General features: G+C 37.4%; 2 non-coding genes across 2 annotated transcripts; both read left to right on the plus strand.

Moving 5' to 3' along the window:
• The first annotated feature begins 846 nt into the window (after positions 1–846).
• Positions 847–954, plus strand: LOC112804786 (small nucleolar RNA R71). The gene has a single exon (XR_003203402.1). It is a non-coding gene; the product is annotated as a small nucleolar RNA R71 (small nucleolar RNA).
• Positions 955–10,017: 9,063 nt separating this feature from the next.
• On the plus strand, positions 10,018–10,125 carry LOC112804899 (small nucleolar RNA R71). Its single transcript, XR_003203516.1, has one exon. It is a non-coding gene; the product is annotated as a small nucleolar RNA R71 (small nucleolar RNA).
• The last annotated feature ends 8,481 nt before the right edge of the window (positions 10,126–18,606 follow it).

The following is an 18,606-nucleotide window of genomic DNA, read 5'->3' on the forward strand; positions in this document are numbered from 1 at the left end:
ACTTATTATTGGTCAGTGGACGTCCATTGAGGTCTTCCTCAATGGAAATCACGCCATCCTCCTCCTCTATAGGTTCGGCCATTTTGGTCATATTAATGGCCTTGCACTCTCTCTTTGGATTCTCTTCTGTATTGCTTGGGAGAGTACTAGGAGGAGTTTCAGTGACTCTTTTACTCAGCTGACTCACTTGTGCCTCTAAATTTTTGCTGGAGGACCTTGTTTCATTCATGAAACTGAGAGTGGCTTTAGATAGATGAGAGACTATGTTTGCTAAGCCAAAGAGGCTCTACTAAGAATTCTCTGTCTATTTCTAAGAAGATGATGGAAAAGGTTTGCTATTGCCAAACCTATTTCTACCACCATTATTATTATTGAAACCTGGTTGAGGCTTCTGTTGATCCTTCCATGAAAAATTTGGGTGATTTCTCCATGAAGGATTATAGGTGTTTCCATAGGCTTCTCCCATGTAATTCACCTCTTCCATTGCAGGATTCTCAGGGTCATAAGTTTCTCCTTCAGAGGAGGATTCTTTAGTACTTCCGGATGCAGTCTGCAATCCAATCAGATTCTGAGAAATCATATTGACTTGCAGAGTCAATATTTTATTTTGAGCCAATATGGCATTCAGAATGTCAATCTTAAGAACTCCTCTCTTTGAGGCATCCTATTATTCACAAGATTCCTTTCAGAAGTGTACATGAACTGGTTATTTGCAACCATCTCAATGAGTTCTTGGGCTTCTGCAGGGGTTTTCAGATGAAGAGATCCACCAGCAGAATTGTCCAATGACATCTTTGACAACTCAGACAGACCATCATAGAATATACATATGATGCTCCATTCTGGAAGCATGTCAGAAGGACACCTTTTGGTTAATTGCTTGTATCTTTCCCAAGCTTCATAGAGGGATTCTCCTTCCTTCTGTTTGAAGGTTTGGACTTCCACTCTAAGCTTGCTCATCCTTTGAGGTGGAAAGAATTTGGTCAAGAAAGCATTGACCAACTTGTCCCAAAAGTTCAGGGTTTCTCTAGGTTGTGAGCCCAACCATATTCTAGCTCTGTCTCTTACAGCAAAGGGGAAAAACATATGTTTGTAGACCTCGAGGTCAATCCCATTGGTCTTAACAGTATCACAGATTTGCAAGAATTTAGCTAAAAACTGATGAGGATCTTCCTATGGAGAATTCATATGAAAAAGAAGAGAACAGAAAAGAAGAGGATTCCTCTATATCACAGTATAGAGATTCTTTTATGTGAGTAGAAGAAGAAAAGAATAGAAGAATGAGGTAGAGGGAGAATGAGAATAATTCAAACACAGAAGGAGAGAGAGGGTTCGAATTATAAGTAGAAGAGAAGTGTTAGCAAATAAATAGAATGAGATGCGAGAGAGAGAGTTTTCGAAAATTAAAATTAAAATAATTAGTTAATTAAAAAGATTTTTGAGAAAGTGGTTAGTGATTTTTGAAAATTGTAAGTGGAAAAGTGGTTAGGTGGTTTTGAAAAAGATAAGAAATAGTAATTAGTTGAAAAAGATTTGAAAATAAATTTTGAAAAGATAAGAAGTTAGAAAAAGATTTTGAAATCAAAATTTTAAAAAGATATGATTAAAAAAAGATTTAATTTAAAAAAAAGATATGATTAAAAAGATATGATTGAAAAAAATTTGATTTTAAAAAGATTGATGACTTGACTAACAAGGAATTAGATGATATGATTAACCAGCAAATGCACTAGGTCGTCCAAGTAATACCTTACGTGAGTAAAGGTCGATCCCGCAGAGATTGTCGGCTTGAAGCAAGCTATGGTCATCCTGTAAATCTCAGTCGGGCGGATTCAGAATATTATGAGAGTTTAGATAATTAAAAGATAAATAAAACATAAAATAAGATAGGGATACTTATGCAATTCATTGGTGGAAATTTCAGATAAACGTATGAAGATGCTTTGTTGCTCCTGAACTTTTGCTTTCCTATTGCCTTCATCCAATCATTCATACTCCTTTCCATGGCAAGCTGTATGTTGGGGGATCACCGTTGTCAATGGCTACTGTTCGTCCTCTCAGTGAAAATTGTCTGGCTACAGGTTACGTAGGGCTAATCATATGTCGGTTCTCACTTGTGTTGGAATAAGATCCAATGATCCTTTTGCGCACTGTCACTACACCTAACAGTCATGAGTTTGAAGCTTGTCACAGTCATCCCATCCCAGATCCTACTCGAAATACCACAGACAAGGTTTAGACTTTCTGGATCTCAAGAATGCTGCCAATTGGTTCTATCTTATACCACGAAGACTCTGATTTCATGGAATTGAAAGGCTCTGTTGTCAGGAGAGACAATCATGCGTCGTCAACCAGGAACCCAAGAGATACACACTCAAGCTCTCGCAGATAGAACGGAAGTGGTTGTCAGGCACGCGTTCATAAAGGAGGATGATGATGAGTATCACGGATCAACATGACGGAGTCGGAAATTGACCAATTAAGAATTTAATGGAATAAATACGTTGCAAGTACAGTTCTTAACTAGTGAAAATTCGCTTATCAATTTAAAAAGGGTTGTCACAAAATTAGAATAAAAATACTGGGAGTAAGAATCCCAGGTCGTCTCCCAACGAGTTAACAGAGAGTGCAGCTTATTGGTTAGAGGTTTTTCCAAAAAAATTTTGATTTTGAGAAACAAGAAAATAAATAAGAGAAATTATAAAATTTAAATAAAGATCTTGACTGGGAAAAGATTAATTGGAAGTTCTATCCTTGTTGGATTTTTCTCAAGATCAATTGATAATTGGTAGTTGTTTCCACTTAGTTATCCTTTACTGAATAAAGGAAGGTCAAGTAAGTTGGAAGTCAACTTCTGTTCACAAGTTCTAATCCTCTCCCTTGGGAAGGATTAGCGTCAGTGACTAGAGATTCAACCAATAATAAACCCAATTACAATTTGACTCTTGAGTATTCCAACTCAAAGTTCTCCTTTTAATCAACTTCCAATCAAGTTGAGAAACTACTCCATTATCATAAATGTAGACTTCATAAAATTAAAAGGGAAAATAAAGAAAGATGATGAGCGGATAATTTATACGCTTTTTGGCATTTTTTTTAGGTAGTTTTTAGTAGGATCAAGCTACTTTTAGGGATTTTTTTATTAGTTTTTATGTAAAATTCACATTTCTAGACTTTACTATGAGTTTGTGTGTTTTTCTGTAATTTCAGGTATTTTCTGGTTGAAATTGAGGGATCTGAGCAAAACTCTGATAAGAAGGCTGACAAAGGACTGCTGATGCTGTTGGATTCTGACCTCCCTGCACTCAAAATAGATTTTCTGGAGCTACAGACCTTTAAATGGCGCGCTCTCAGTGGCATTGGAAAGTAGACATCCAGATCTTTCCAGCAATATATAATAGTTCATACTTTATTCGTGATTAGACGACGTAAACTGGCACTCAACGCCAATTTCATGCTGCATTCTGGAGTCAAACGCCAGAAACACGTCATGAACCAGAGTTGAACGCCAGAAACACGTTACAACTTGGCGTTCAACTCCAAAAGAAGCCTCAGCTCGTGTAAAGATCAAGCTCAGTCCAAACACACACCAAGTGGGCCCCGGAAGTGGATTTATGCATTAATTACTTACTTCTGTAAACCCTAGTAGCTAGTTTAGTATAAATAGAACTTTTTACTAGTGTATTAGAGATCTCTTGGACTATCTAGTTCTTTTGACCATTCGGTCTTCCATGGGGGCTGGCCATTCGGCCATGCCTGGACCTTCATCACTTATGTATTTTCAACGGTGGAGTTTTTACACACCATAGATTAAGGGTGTAAAGCTCTGCTGTACCTCAAGTTTCAATTCAATTACTACTATTTTCTATTCAATTCAATTTATTCATATTCTAAGATATTCATTGCACTTCAGCATGATGAATGTGATGATCCGTGACACTCATCATCATTCTCACCTATGAACGCGTGTCTGACAACCACTTCCGTTCTACCTTAGACCGGGCGCATATCTCTTGGATTCCTTAATCAGAATCTTTGTGGTATAAGCTAGAATTGATGGTGGCATTCATGAGAATCTGGAAAGTCTAAACCTTGTCTGTGGTATTCCGAGTAGGATTCAGGGATTGAATGACTGTGACGAGCTTCAAACTCGCGATTTTTGGGCGTGATGACAAACGCAAAAGAATCAAGGGATTCTATTCCGACATGATCGAGAACCGACAGATGATTAGCCGTGCTGTGACAGAGCATTTGGACCTTTTTCACTGAGAGGATGGGATGTAGCCATTGACAACGGTGATGCCCTACATATAGCTTGCCATAGAAAGGAGTAACAAAGATTGGATAAAAGTTGTAGGAAAGCAGAGATGCAGAAGGAACACAACACCTCCATACACTTATCTGAAATTCCTACCATTGAATTACATGAGTAACTCTATCTTTATTTTCTGCTTTATTATTTATTATTCGAAAACTCCATAACATTTATTATCCGCCTGACTGAGATTTACAAGATGACCATAGCTTGCTTCATACCAACAATCTCCGTGGAATCGGCCCTTACTCACGTAAGGTATTACTTGGACGACCCAGTGCACTTGCTGGTTAGTTGTGCGGAGTTGTGACAAAGTGTGATTCACGTTTGAGAGCGCTACCAAGTTTTTGGCGCCATTGTTGATGATCACAATTCCGTGCACCAAAAGACATGATAAACAATAATAAAAAAGAAGATCAATTAAAAATAAAATAGTTCTTGTATTGATAAACTCTAAAAATAATCCAATTGTAACTCTGGACAAATTAAGGATATGAAAAAGTAAGTAAAAAGTAAGAAAACAAACTAGAATGACGAAGTCTTGGCGGAGGTAACAACTCTTCTTAATATCTAAATCCAAAAGCAAATGAAAATTCTAAGAACTATCAATGTGTAGTGCGAAAACCTAGAGGAGGAGTAAAATCAGATCTAAAAACTAAAAATTATCCTAATGAGAATCCCCCTGAGTCTCTGCATGTTTCTCGGCTTTAGTCTGTGTTTTTGGGTCAAAAACTGGGTCAAAACGCAGCCCAAAATTGCTCCCAGTGTGTTTTGTTATTTCTGCATATCGCGCAGGTCACGCGTACGCGTTGACCACGCGATCGCGTCATCCAGCGTTTTTCCTTGCCACGCGTACACGTCGTCCGCGCGTTCGTGTCATTCGTGCAGATTTCTATCCGCGCGTTCGCGTCAGGCACGCAAACGCGTCGCTGGAATTTTCTCCATTTCGCGCGGTCGCGTGAGCCATACGTTCGCATCAGTGTTCACTGGTCATCTCCTTGATTTCTTGTGTTCCTTCCATTTTCGCAACCTTGCTCTCCATTCTCTAAGCCATTCCTGTCCTATGAAACCTGAAATACTTAACACACGGATCACGGCATCGAATGGTATAAAAGAGAATTAAAATACACAATAAAAAGATCTCTAGAAAGCAAGTTTTCAACCATGGAACAACTTTGGGAAGGAATTGTAATATCATGCTAATCATATGAATAAGTGGGTAAAGACTTGATAAAACCACTCAATTAAACACAATATATATCATAAAATAATGGTTTATCACATCATATCCATCAGATTGAAGTACGAGTGAATATCTTAGAATAAGAATTAGCGTGAATTGAAAAGAAAAACAATAGTACTTTGCATTGATTCATGAGGAACAGCAAAACTCCACACTTTAATCTATGAGGTGTAGAAACTCTACCGTTGAAAATACTAAAGTGATGAAGGTCTAGGCATGGCCGAATGGCCAGCCCCCAAAACGTGATCAAGAGATCAAAAGTGATCCAAAGATAGTCTCAAAAATGATCTAAAGATCCAAATACAATAGTAAAAAGTCCTATTTATACTAAACTAGTTACTAGGGTTTACAGAAATAAGTAGAGTGCAAAAATTAATTTTTGGGACCCACTTGGTGTGTTCTTGGGCTGAGCATTGAAGCTTTCATGTGCATAGGCTTTCCTTGGCGTTTTATTCCAGAGTTTTGGCGTTTTACGCCAGAAAAGGGTCTCTGACCGGCACTTAGACACCAGTTTGGGCCATCAAACCTTGGGCAAAATATGAACTATTAAACATTGCTGGAAAGCCCAAGATGTCTACTTTCCAATGCAATGGAGAGCGCCCCTATTGGGCTTCTGTAGCTCCAAAAAATCCATTTCGTGTACAGGAGGGTCAGAATCCAACAGCATTTGTAGTCCTTTTTCAGCCTCTGAATCAGATTTTTGCTCAGATCCTTCAATTTCAGCCAGAAAATACCTGAAATCACAGAAAAACACACAAACTCATAGTAAAGTCTAGAAATGTGAATTTTGCATAAAACTAATAAAAATATAATAAAAACTAACTAAAACATACTAAAAACTATGTAAAAATAATGTCAAAAAGCGTATAAATTATCCGCTCAGTGAGGTAAGCGCATTCCATTTTCTCTTTCTGATCTTGGCTTTTATTTTTAGGCACCCGTGGTCACGTAGCTGGAAAGGGACTTCTGGATATATCTTTTTATCATTCATCCACCCAAGTTGCATTTGATGGTACCATGATCTGAACTTCCGTCGATCATATTTGTTTTCACCTTCTTCAACCATGGGTTCCTTTCCTCTTCTTCTTTTGGAACTTGAAGAAGATGCCATACTTTCCTTGATGATTACCCGAATAGAAGTTGAGGGTTTATGAAGAGGTATGGTTAGTGTGATGCACTCTTGGTGAAAGGGTGGTTTGAAGGCAAGGTAGTGTTATGGAAGCAAGTGAACAAAGTTGATTTGTTCCACAAAGAACACGGTTGTTGGGTCTTACTTTTAGAGAATACAAGAAGTGAATTTCTAAAGTACAAGAAGTGTGAATCTTGGGTTCACGTGCACAGTCCAATTGAGGCTATTTATAGTAAACTTTAATGAAGAATGGATGGCTAGGATTCCTTGGGCAAGTTTATGAATGAAGGGTTTTCATGTAAAGATGAATGAGGACAAAAGTTGCCTCTTCATAAAGCATGTGGGGTCGGTCTTCTAAGAGCTTCTTCCAAGGTTGTGCAGATTTTCATTTCCAAGAAGAATCCTTCCAAACCATGTGGCTTACTTTTTTTCCTCATGCTATCTTCACCATCAATTTCCTTGTCCTTTCATCATGCTATTCTCCTGCATACCTATCCATTATATCAAAACAAAGAAAAGAATGTGAATAGGTGGCGGTAAATTCATGGCAAGCAAAGCTCAAATTTAAAACTAAAATTTTGACTAGTGTTCTTCATGATTGTTCATCCATCCATGACTCCTTTTGTGCTTTACATAGTTTTGGAGGACACCAAACTTAGTGTTTGGCTATATGGTTTAAAGTGTTTCTTCCTCCAAGTTTTATCATTGATATCTTAACGGGATTATTGTCACTTTCGGTTAAACCATCATGAGAAACACTTTATTTTTCTATTTTCTAAACATGAACTAAAAATTATAAACATGGTTGTACTTTCATGATTTTCAAAACTCAAAAGACCCTTGACTCTCATGACTTGTTCTTGCAATATATAGAACACCCAACTTAATGTTTGGCTATATATTCCAAGAACACATGTCAATATGGCAATATGATCATCATTTTTGAAAGGTGTCCTAGTGTGCCTGTAGGCACACTAAACTTAGAATTGGATCATATGCTCCTCATGTCATGAATAGTTGTCAAAATTGTCTAAGAGTACTTGAATTCATGTTAGAGCAACAATTATTATTCATACTGAAACATTAAAAAAAGGGAAACTAAATCATGGGCTACCTCCCATGGAGCGCTTCTTTAGCGTCATTAGCTTGACGGTTGGTCTACTATTAGGGTGGATTGTAATGCCTCAAATCTTCCACCTCACAGTGAAGCTTTCTCCACTTGATTCCTTGATGATTTTTGAATGCTCCAGGGAAAGAACCTTTCTGATGGTGAACACTTGAGGTAACTGAGATGGAATGGTGAGAAGACGGGGAGGGATTGGTGGATGGTAGATTGATATCACCTTGTCTCTAGGTGAGAAACCTTCTGTAAGAACCTTCTTGTTTCTCCATCCCCTTGGCAATTTCTTCACAACTCTTTTTTCTTCTTCCATTAGTGCTCCATTGACTCTTGTGTTAGGGAGATCCTTGTTAGCTGCTCTTCCTAATTCTTGTGGCTTCGGCTCTTCCTTGAACTCTATTGGTTGCTTCATCTCTTGAGTTTCTTGTTTATATATCAAGGGAAGCTCCAGATGCTTGTCTGGTGGTTCATTACTGTTTTCCTTCAGAAACTCTCCCTGTATTCTTCCTTTAATTTCTTGCTCTCTTGCTCAGATTCATGCACGTGCTTGAAGGCCTGGAAAGTGAGCTGCTCATCATGTATTCTCGTATCAACTCTCCTTGTTCTACATTAATGAGTGCTCGACCAGTGGCTAGAAATGGTCTCCTCAGGATAATGGGATGGAGGTAACTTTCTTCCATGTCTAGAACGACAAAGTCTGTTGGATGGAAGTAGTTTTCTACTTTCACCAACACATTTTCAACTACTCCTTCAGCCTACTTCTGAGTTTTATGAGCTAATTGTATGATGACATCAGTGGCTCTCAGCTCATTGATTTGCAACTTCTACATAAGGGACAGAGGCATCACATTTATGCTAGCTCCTAGATCACAAAATCCTCTGTTAATTTTTGTTTCCCCTATGACACAGGGAATATGAAAGCTCCCTAGATCTTTTTTCTTCAGGAGCACGTCCTTCTTGATGAGGGCGCTACATTCCTTGTTCATTGTCACTGTCTGTCCCCCTTTTAAGGTTCCTTTCTTGTTCAGCAGCTCTTTCATGCACTTGATGTATGTAGGCATTTGTTGGAGAGTTTTTGATAAAGGGGATGTTGACACTGAGAGATGCAAACATATATAGAAATCTTGAATATGACCTTTCTTTCTCACTTCCCATGAGTCTTATGGTGCCCTTGGCACATACGATTTCTGAATTTCATTCCCTGTTGATTCTTTTCTTTGTATAGATCCATATTCTTGTTCCTTTTTATCCAAGTTATTCTGGGAACTTCCTGGTCTGTGCTCTGTTAGCTTACTGGTATCTTCTTCCAAGACTTCTTCATTTGCAAGAGTAACTGCCTTACACTCTTCCCATCTCACCTTCTTCGTTTCCCCTTTTAGATTTTTCTCAGTGTCACTTGGAAAACTATTAGTGAACTTCAGAATCTGCTGTGAAAGATGTCCTACTTGAGATTCGAGATTCTTAATAACCTCTCCTTGGTTTTTTATACTCCCTCTTACTTCTTCCTTGAATTTTTTTATGTCTTCAACTTCTTTGCAAAAGTTTGCAAGCATAGTTTCCGTCTTAACCATTCTGTCAACATCATGTGGTGATGGTTGGTTAAAATTGGGGTGTTGAGAGTGGTTATTGTGGTTTTTGTATGGTGACTATGAATAGGTGTCTTGTGTGGTCTGGTATGGTCTTTGGTTGGAGTTTTGGTGAGTGGAGTTATTATACTGGGTTAGATTGTGTGGTCTATGGTCTTGGCCTTGGTTTTGTTGGTTCTCCCACCTAAAATTTGGATGGTTTCTCCAACCAGAATTACAAGTTTTAGAATACGGATCATTAGCTTGCTTAGATGAATTTCCAAGGTAATTAGCTTCCTCCCAGTTAACTCCTTCTTCTGTCTCCAACTCTTCTTGAGGTGATGGTTGAGTGCGGATTGCTGCGGCCTGATTCTTCTCCATTTGCTTCGTCAATTCAGCCAGTTGCTTGGTGATCATCTTGTTCTGAGCCAGGATTACATCCATATGGTTTAATTCTAGGACTCCCCTGTTGTTGCTTATGTCTGAGGCATAAAAGTATTCATTGCCAGCCACTATCTCTATAACATCGATGGCTTCTTCAATGGTCTTCTTTTTGTTGAGGGAACCTCCAGATGAGTGGTCTACAGCTTTCTTTGATTCATGATTCAGCCTTTAATAGAAGATATGAATTTGCACCCACTCATTAAACATATCAGGGGGGCATTTCCTTGTCAAATCCTTGAATCTCTCCCAAGCTTCATAAAGAGTCTCACCATCCTACTGTCTGAATGTTTGTACTTCTGTTCTTAGCATGTTTACTTTTTGTGGAGGATAGAACCTTGTCAAGAATCTGTTCATTACATCTTCCTAGGTGGTCAAGCTTTCCTTTGGAAATGATTATATCCATTTTGATGCTTTGTCCCTCAAAGAAAATGGAAACAGTAGCAATCTATAAGTGTCAGGATGAACACCATTAGATTTAACTGTGTCACATATCCTTTGGAATTTAGTGAGATGCTCATTAGGGTCTTCTTGGGCACTCCCTCCAAAAGAACAGTTGTTATATACTAGGGTTATGAGCTGGGGATTCAATTCGAAGTTATTAGCATGGATAGTTGGCTTTTGAATGCTGCTACCACAGTTTCCTGGGTTTGGATTGATGTATGATCCTAGAACTCTCCTCTCTTGTCCAGCAGGGTTAGCTCCACCTCTTCTGGCATGATTGTTCACCTCTCCTTCATGATGGTTTTCCATATCATCCTCCATGGTTTTATCCATGTCTTCCTCCTCTTCTTCTGCACCAATAACCCTCTTTCCTCTTGCTTCCCTCCTTAATCTCAGGAAGGTTCTTTCCGGTTCACTATCAAATGAGGTTGAGGCCTCTCTTCTACCTGTCATATAATGAACAAGTACAAGAAACAACAAATGTAGAGTCAATTAAAATAGAGTATAGTTAGCTTGGTTAGAGCAATTGAGGCAATTAATCAAACAGTTAATGAGTTAGTGGGTTAGTTTTGCTGAAAATAAAGCTATAAGGTAAAATTAAAGAAAAACAACTAAAAATTGCAGAGAACAAAAATGAACAACTAAAATTAAAATTCAATTAATCAAAAGAAATTTGCTCAATCTAGTTATCCTTTAATTTACTAATTGTCAATACAAAACCAATCCCCAGCAATGGCGTCATAAACTTGATTCACTCGGAAACTGTCTCTCAACAAATTTCCTTTCCGACAAGTGCACCGGATTGTTGTCAAGTAAAAACTAATAAAAGAGTGAGGTCGAATCCCACAGGAATTGGTTGGTTGATCAATGTTAATTGGTGAATTGTGCTAGTTCAGCGAAATCAGATTTGGTTGAGAATCGCAAAAAATAAATTTGGCAAAAAACTTAAATTTGCAAGAAATTAAATGACAGAAATTAAATTGCGTGAAATTAGATGACAGAAGCTTAAATTGCAAGAATCTAAATGGGAATGGGGAATTCGCATGAAATTAAAGAGTAGAATATAAAAGAATGGGTAGATCAGAGAATGGGGGAATCATTGGATTCAGGAGATGTATAATTCTCCGGATCAAATTTATTTTCATCTCTTCCACAATCAATGCATTCATTGATCTCCTTGGCAATCTTAAGTGATTGGATCCTAATTCCTTGGCTCACCAATCTCTCTAAGCAAGAATAATTGCCCAATTCTTTGATTTAAGTACTCATGGGAAGAGATGAAGTTTGGTAACTAATTATACCACACACATTCATAGATCAAAGTGTTGGTAGGATTACATGTCACTATATCCATCCAAACCCCAATCTAATTCAATGTGAGAAAGCAATTCTAGCATGATCTCCTCATTCCTCTTCCAAGGTTCTGAGGAGATCCAATTATGAATAGCTTATTTCCCAAGATAACTATCCAATTGGATGAAGACCGAAAGCTTTCTAGTAAAATCAAGAGAAAAGAAAGAGGAAGAAGAATGAAAACTAGTATTGATCCATTGAATTTATACAGAGCTCCCTAACCCAATGAAAGGGGTTTAGTTTTTTATAGCTCTCAAAATGGACAATGGAATTAAAAGATACATTCTGAATTCCCAATTGAAATGTGCCGGAAGTGTAAAATTCGAAATAATGAAAAAAAGGTCCTCTCTAACTCAAATTCTAAACAATTTATACACTTTCTTCCATTCATCTTCAATCTCTGAATTGGGCTTTTGGCCTTAATAGAATTGGGTTGAAAATGGCTCCAATTGGTTTCTGTTGCTGTTGAGAAGAGATCTGTTTGAATTGTGAGTTCTAATGCTTCACGTTGGAGTCAACGTTTGATGGCCAACGTTGACTCAAATACCATTTAGAACAAAACCAGAAAAACCAGAAAGCTTGCTGTCATTGACGTTTGACTCAACATTGGAGGGCCAACGTTCTGCTAACCCACGCGTACGTGTGCTTCACGCTTAAGCGTGAAATATGAGATTTTGCTTCTTCACGCGTACGCGTGCACCACGCTCACGCGTGAAGGCTGAGATTTTGCTTCTTCATGCGTGTGCGTACACTATGCTTACGCGTGAGTTGCCCTTTTTCTTATCGACGCGTACGCGTCAATGACGCATACGCATGGATTCAAGTTTTTCAATTCCAAATTCTGCGCTTGGCATCGCAGACGTTGGAGGCAACGTTTAAGGCAATGTTGGACCTCCAATGTTTGCTTTGTGACGCATACGCGTGACCCACGCATACGCGTGGATGGTCAATTTAGCCATTCCATGCGTGCGCGTGACTCACGCTTGCGCATGGATAAGAAAATTTTGCTTTTTCACGCAGACGCGTCATAGACGTGTACGCGTCACTCAAAAATTCTTCAGCTCTATAATTGATCATTTTCTCACAACGTTGGGGGCAACGTTGGATGTTCAATGCTCCCTCCAACGTGAGCAATCAACAACTATGCAGAGATTTGTTCTGCTTCTCTTCCAATGTTAGAGGTAACGTTGGTGGTCTAACTTAGCCACCAACATTGCTCCTTCTACATCTTTTCTCTGCTCCTTCTTCAAATCTTTCCATGCCTTTCTTCACCTGTCATCAACCAATATATCCATTAAAGCCTTGCTAAAGTCATGAGAATTCTCATCATTCTTAGCACACAAATAATTATAGCAAAATTCTCATGAAATTATATCAAATTAACCATAGTTTGATGAATCTAGGTATGCATGAATTTTTACTTAATTTGCTTACTTATAACTCAAGAAAATGCATAAAACCTATTAAAAACAAAGAAAAAGGCTAGTAAAACTAGCCTAAGATGCCCTGGCATCACCGGAGATTGACTGTGATTAACAACTACCAGTTGTCTGATTGCCTAGATTAGGCGTTTTTAGTTTTTTATTTGTTTTAATTTTGTGTTCTTTTCTTTTTATTTTTATTTTTATTTTTTTTATTTTCGAGAATTGAGTGCTAGTTTAGTTAAATTTTTTTTCTTTAATTTTGAAATTAAGTTTGGTGTTTTCAATTTTTTGTCTTATTTGTTTTTGTTCTTAAACTTTCGAATCCTTGGCTTTGTTTTGTTTAATTTTTTTTGTCTTTAATTTTCGAAATTAAGATTGGTGTCCTCCTTTAGTAATTTTAGTTTATTCTTCCTTATTAATTTTCTTTTCTTATTTTTTGGAATTAGTGGTTCATTTTTCTTTATTGATTTTCAAAATTCTAGTATTAATTATTTAGTTTGTTTTATTTTATTTCTTTTACACAGGATACCTCACTGGGAATTCTCTGAACTCTGACGTAGAAATTCCCACCTTTTCTTGTTTTTTATTTGTTTATGAGCAGGGAGAGGAACAAAGAACCCCTTCTTGATTTTGACCCTAAACTTGAGAGGACCTTGAGGCAGCGTTTGCAACAAACTAGAATTTATAAGGCTAGTGAAAATCTCAGATATACTTTTCAGAAGGAAATTGAAGAGGCTACTATGGATCCTAAGAACATAATTAATGCTAATGTTTAGAATCCAAATGGTAATGAGCAGCGTAGAAGGATGCTTGGCTCATACACTGCTCCCACCCCTAATTTCTATGGGAATAATATTGTGATGCCTCCTATAGGTGAAAACAACTTTGAGCTGAAACCTCAGTTGATCACTTTGGTGTAGCAGAACTGCCAGTTTCATGGACTCTCGTAAGAAGACCTAAACCTATTCATCTCTAACTCCCTGCAGATTTGTGATACTGTGAAGACTAATGGAGTGAATCCAGATATCTATAAACTGATGCTCTTCCCATTTGCTGTGAGGGACAGAGCAAAGTAGTGGCTTGACACTCAGCCTAAGAAAGGCTTGGACACTTAGGACAAGGTGGTCAACAGATTTCTGACCAAGCTCTTTCTTCCTCAGAAGCTAACTCTGCTGAAGACAGATGTTCAGACCTTTAGGTAGAGAGATGGTGAATTCCTATATGAATCCTGGGAGAGATAAAAGTTAATGATCAGAAGATGCCTCCTGACATATTCTCATACTAGATCAGGTTGTAGATCTTCTATGATGGACTTTCAGAGATGGCCAAGATGTCTCTGGACAATTCTGCAGTTGGCTATCTACATATGAAGAAGACTCTTGAAGAGGCAAATAAGTTAATTGAGATGGTTGCCAACAACCAATACCTGTACACTTCTGAGAGAAATCTTGTGAAGAAAGGAGTCATAGAGATAGATACTTTGGATGCCATTCTTGCTCAGAACAAGGCCATGTCTCAACTAATTAACATGATTACTCAACACTTGAGTGGGATGCAAGTCTCAGCTATTAAATACACAAAATGCATCTTATGACATGAGTAGTGATTTTAACCAAGGGGAAATCCATGGCTATGCTCAACCCACTCCTGAACAGGTTAATTATGTGGGAAATTCCTCTAGAAATCCCAATAATGATCCTTATTCTAACACATTTAATCAGGGATGGAGGAATCATCCAAATTTTGGATAGAGAGAGCAACTGATACAGAATTGATGAACAACAATATCCGCATAACTACCAGCAAGTGCACCAGGTCGTATCAAGTAATAAAACTCACTATGAGTGAGGTCGATCCCACGAGGATTAAAGGATTAAGCGAGTAATAGTTGATTGATTATTCTAGTTAGACGGTCATAATCGGGTGATGATCAAACAAGAAATGTAAATGACATGAATGTAAAGAACAAGAAGTAAAGTGTTGGAAATTAAATTGTAAGAAATATAAAATATGGAAAAGTAAAGTGCAAGAAAGTAAAGTGTAAGAAAATAAAATACTAGAATTAAGAATGAAAAAAATATTAGGATTAAGAGATATTGCATTCTCAGGATCAACAATTCTCATCTCCTCTTCAATCATGCAATCATTGATTAGTTGACAAATCATAAGTAATCAAACCCCAATCTCTTGGTAATTTGATTTCTTTTAACTTAATCAATTGCCAATCTCTTGATCCGATTTCTCATGAGAAGAGATGAAGTATAATTTCTGATTCAAAAGCCACATAATTCTCAATATCTTAATTCATAGTGACTATATCTCACATATCAAGCTATGAATTATTAATCAAGAGAAGTGTGAGAGAAGAGCCTAAAACTGAATATTATGAATCCTTTCTCAAGCTCATCATACCATTCTAATAGATCTAATCCCCCTCTCGATAGAATTAGATCTTTGAAGAAAAAAGACTCTCTCTAAAGAAGCAATGAAAAAAGAATTGAAGATGAAGAATGAAAACAAATCAATCCATCAAATTGCAATAGAGCTCTCTTTCCCAATGTTGGAAATTAGAGACTCATAACTAAATATTTATAAAATGGATATGAAAGAAAGTGGACGAGGAGAAGACAATGAGAGTGAGGAGAGAAGATTCTGAATACCTCCTCCTAGTGGTTCTCCTCAATGATGAAACTATAAGCGCATTAATGAATTGAATTGACTTCTTTGTTCATCATGATTTTTAAATCATTCCAATTGCATAACAAAAGTGCTTCTTCTTGATGTTTTGAAGTTGTTGAATCAACTTGACATGGTCTTACCTGAAAATGAACTTGCTCCAAATCAAGTACTTTGTTCATGTGATTATTGTATTGTTTGGGGATGAATAAATGGTCTTTTCCTTGATTGAATTGGTTATTGTTTGTTTGTGCAAACTTTATATAATCTTACGCATTCAATTGCACAACATCAATATCCATTCTTCTCAGCAAATTCGATTCCCTTTTTTGTTGTGTTTGCTTAAGCTTGCTAGTGCTTCGCTCTTTGCTTATCATGTGGCTGGCAACTTAAGCCACTTAATTTAGAAACTTGGGCTTTATTTTCTGATTGTATGGTTTCCATTTCAATTGGCTAATGTGTAAGTTCTAATCACGCGCACATTTAGAATGCACACATTGTCTTTTCTTGAACCACACCCTTAAACAATTTTCCTCAATTAAGTGTTTATTAATTGATTACATCGTGTTTGCTTCCTCATTGGTCTTCCTGTAACACTTATCTTGTGATCTTGAATTCCATTCTTTTGTTCCTTTTCAAGATGTGCTGTAAAGGCAAAGAGCCGGCTACATCATCCTCGACCCCTCAAGGCATTCTTCCTTGTCCTTCTGATCACCGGAGCGATAAGCCAGATAATTTCGCAAATAAAAAGCCGACATTCAATATGGAAAGCTTGAGCAAAGAGCTATACATTGGAAGCAAAAACTCAATGTACCAAAAACATATGCGGCTGCTATCCATGACCATATTGCCTCCTTTCAGTGGGGATTTCTTAAGCAGGATCCAATGGAAATCAATGAATCAATGGTGCAGGAATTCTATAGAAATCTCTTGGCTTGGGAAGCAGAGACGGTATTCCTCTGAGGGAAGCGAATGGATTCATCCAATCAAGCTTTTGAAACCCTCCTGAAGATTCTTCATATCCCATCTAGCCGAGATGCCTATCAGAAAACTAAGGCAGATGTGATTAAGGGCAAGATCTCTTTGGATCCTATTTTGAAGAAGATTGGCTGTCCTGAGGCTTTTTGGGAGTATAGTGCGAGGAAAAAAGCTGCCCCTATCAGCATTGCAAGCTCTGATCTCACTCCCAAGGTGCGGATATGGGAGCAGATAGTGGTTGATTATCTACTACCTAGCACCCACGCCACCCACATCTAAGTCCGAGTTACTATGCTTATTTGGGCTATTCTAGAGGGTAAGAAGATAGCTATCTTGCCTCTAATTCATGAGTCGATGTGTAAGGTGAACCAAAATCAGAAGTTCAACATTCCCTTCACATCGCTGATTTTGAGATTTGCCACAGCAGTCGGAGTGGAGAAGAGGTCGGACGATGTTATGCTCAAGATCCTGAACGGCCACCGGTTTCTCCAATGTGGGGAATGGGAGGAGTTGACAAAGAAAGCAACCAAGAAGAGGAAGACATTTGAACTAGCATTATCATTAAGACCACCATCCTCATCGGCACCTACACCTTCTGCCCGACCTTTACATGAGATGGTCTAGGAGCTCCTACAAGAAGTCCGCCACAATGAATACCTTACTATAAGGTTGATAAGACCCAAATTTAGGGTTTATCTTGTGTTGAATTTAGTGATTTTTATCAACTTATCCCACATTTATTCAATAAAATATCATGATTTTGTGAATATCTCCTAAATTGTACTTTAGAGGAAAAACATGCTTTTTAACCTCTTAATTTGCTAAATTTAATTCACTTTAATTCTATTCGATGCCTTGATGTGTTTGATGAAGTGATTTCAGGTTTAGACGGCGAAGATTGGGTTAAAGAAATGAAGAAAAATAATGCAAAAATGGAGAATTCATAAAGAAATGAGGTTTTGGTAATTTGCCCAGTTCCGCGTACACGTGACCAGAACTTTGTCAAGTGACGCGTACGCATGACACTGATCACATGACCAACTTAAAGAAGCACACTGGGGGCAATTTCTGAGCTCATTCAGGCTCAAATCTAACTCATTTCTGAAGTATTTGAAGCCAAATTCCAAGAGAAACAAGGGGGAGCAATTAAGTTAGGTCAGAAACATGTTTTAGGGTAGTTTTCTAGAAAGAGAAGCTCCCTCTTCTCTCTAAAATTATGGTTCTTAGTTTAATTTTCTCATAGATTTAGGTTTAATTACTTGTTTTGATTTAGTTTCCTTTATTTTTCCTTGTTTCATTACTCTAATTATCTTAGTTCTTCTTGTTAATTTCTCATTTTGGTTACTTTTTATGTTGATAAACTCTTGTTAATTTCCATTTCATTTAATGCAATTTTATGTTTTCATGTTTATTGTTGCTTAATTGAGTTATTGTTATAATTTTCTTGCTTTTGGTAGCCTTAGATTTTATATTTCTTGCAATTTGATATGATTTTCTTTCTATGCACATCAAGTGTTTGATAAAATATTTGGATTAGTTTTAGAGTAGATTTTGAGCATTCTTAGCTTGGAAAGAGAAATTAGGTAATATTGAGTCATTAATACCCAACTTATGTTGGTGATCTGGAGTTGTTAGTTAATCTTGTTTCCATTGACATTATTTATGGATTGAGGTTAATGTGAAGATAATGTAATAGGCTTAACTCTTGTTAATTATTGTGTTATGATTAATGATTAGAATAGAAAACCTTGATTCTTAATCCTTTCCATGAATGCTTCTTTTTAGTAATTGTTATCTTTAGTTTTTTTATTTACTTTCTTGTCATTCAAATTCTTGCCTTTTTATCAACCCACTTTCGTGAATCTCATAACCAATAATTGAGCACTTGATTATAATTCCCAGGGAGAACGACCCGGGA

This window comes from Arachis hypogaea, chromosome 5, assembly GCF_003086295.3.
Source record: "Arachis hypogaea cultivar Tifrunner chromosome 5, arahy.Tifrunner.gnm2.J5K5, whole genome shotgun sequence".
NCBI lineage: Eukaryota > Viridiplantae > Streptophyta > Magnoliopsida > Fabales > Fabaceae > Arachis > Arachis hypogaea.